Source organism: Erpetoichthys calabaricus, chromosome 13 (assembly GCF_900747795.2).
Source record: "Erpetoichthys calabaricus chromosome 13, fErpCal1.3, whole genome shotgun sequence".
Classification (NCBI taxonomy): Eukaryota; Metazoa; Chordata; class Cladistia; order Polypteriformes; family Polypteridae; genus Erpetoichthys; species Erpetoichthys calabaricus.
This window is the reverse complement of record NC_041406.2, coordinates 59,288,210-59,290,678: the sequence shown is the minus strand read 5'-3', so window position 1 is coordinate 59,290,678 and position 2,469 is coordinate 59,288,210.

Below are 2,469 nucleotides of genomic sequence, written 5' to 3'. Positions count from 1 at the left end.
TAACTGCCATTTTGTCTTTTTATGAGGCCTTCACCAATGCAGGGATTTTGTTTATTTTATCTATACTTTACATCTTCCTATTTTAAATACTTTTCCTGTAAAAGAATATGGAACAGAAGTACATTTGAACCATTAATATACTATAGAATACTCAACAAACTCAAAGCAGTTTACCTGTGTTGAAAAACACAAACACCATGCAATGTGCAAACCATATACTTTGCTTATGTAGAGAAATTTTTAATTAGGCTGTTAAGGCTCTGAGGTAATTGTAAGTAAATGGTAAGATATATAAAGGTAAAGACAGTAGGAAATAAAGATGAAGAAATGAAAACTCCTATGTAAACAGATCCAGAGAAAGTAAAACTGACAAGTCAAATAAGAGGCTATCTTTGCTGGCCACCCAGGTCGTCTCGGCCTCTTCCAGAGTGCACTGCAATGATGGCTTAACAATTTTCACTTAATGAGAATTCTGAAACTAATTTTACTACTGTCCATTCTGAGGTCCATTTCCAGGACACAAAATGATAACTTACTCACCGAGCTCCTCATTCTCTAGGTCCCTCTGACAGTCAGCTTTGGTGGGAACAGTGACCTTATTCTTATCCCAGGTCAGAGTTGCACCAAGCTTAATCAGCACCTGTAGTCTTGCTTGGTTTGTGATAGCGACACCAGCACTATGAAGGCATGAATGCTGAAATGAGGTGACTTGAAAAACACTACTTTAAATGAGCTGATGATTTTAGAGACATTTGTTTCTGGAACAACACCGAGCATTCATTCACAATCAAAACTAAAGACAGCCAATCAATTGTTAAAGTTAGATGAACATGCATCTACTGTATAATATTATGTTTATTTCATGTTTTAAACAACTGCATTTACTGTCAAGTATTTGCCTTGATCCTTTCCCCTTTCAATTTAGCAATGTCTCTTTTATAAAAATTACGAATAAAAGATATACCAAGTAGAGCACATAGCCAGTAAAGGCTTATATTTGGCTGCAGCATTGTTCTTGAATCATTTCAATCCACTGCTACAACAATCTTACTACAAAATAAAGTTGTGCCTAATGTCTTCACCTAGCTTTCCTTACTACAACATCCATACATTTAAATGAAGCTTCTGGTTTTCCGAAATGAAAATCCAGGCATTTACTCACCTCTGTTAGGTTTCTTATAGCCCACTCCACTCCTTTGCATAGTACTTCCCGTGGTATCTTACCAGCATGTACTGCTGCATTAAAATGGTAGGCTCACGCACCAACAATGTGATGAGTGAACATCTGCACTGTAAAGTTAACATTAGTCCAGAGACAAACTGGCCAGCTTGGGGTGATCACGCTGTTATCCAACCACTGATCCTGCTCTTCTGTTCGGCTATAAAGCTCCTTCTGCTTTCCTTTGTGTCATTAACATGTCCAACTGTGTGTAAATATGCTAAAGCTGTGCATAGAACTCAAAAACTTGATCTTGTATTTATTTAAGGGGTCATTTAACTAAGACTCAGATCCAGAACCAGTATTGTTATTCTGTAATGGTAATCCTCAGCTAATAACACCATAAAGTAAAATGTCTGTCTTGACAAACAGAGCTTTCTCAGTTGGGTTCCTATCATGTGTTGATCATCAATGAATTCAATGAAAATGGTCAATAGACAACATGCCTTCCTGCATATCTAATGCAAAGTACATCATCAAAGTAAGGGCCGGCATAATACAAGGATATATCAGTGTATATTTATTTAAAAAAAAGTGTTCATTTTAATAACTTTTTTCTCCAGGTGATAATGCCACAGGAAGACACCAGACTTGGTAAGTAAAGTACTTGAGCCAATGGGAGCCTCCAGAAAATTAAGGAAGATAAATTGGCACTATTAGTAACACATGGTGTGGAGTTTGTTCTTTTGATAGCAACCAGGGTCCGTTTGTCCTTCCATTAAATTAAGAGCAGCACTAAGGCCAGGGCTATCGCTGATGCAAAGTGTACCGTGTGTCATACTGGTGCCCCCGGGCCAGGCGATATCTCACATTTTCTGCCTAGCTAGGTGGCGGCATCTGTGCCAGAATTACTGGATACAGAAAACACAGTACTGAACGAGAAGAAAAGAAGAAATAAATAAATAAAAGACTCTCTGCAGTTGTTTTCAGACATTTTTCATAGAGAAGAGGCTTTACGTATTCATTTATAAACTATTAGCAACACTGGTACACTTCACAAAAGGGATCTCTGACAGGGTGCCTATTAAAACAGGGCAAATTAAAGAACAAATAATATGAACTGAAATTTAATAATGTGCATGCAAGGATATGTAACATCAGAGTAAACAAAGTTGAAAAGCAAATGCTGAAACAGAACATTAGTTGGATGTTTTCCATGTAATAAATTATAAAATTCTTTGTGGGGTTATTTTGGGGGAGTTGGTGGATTACAGACACGGTAAACACATTGCTATTGTATTTCTTTATTC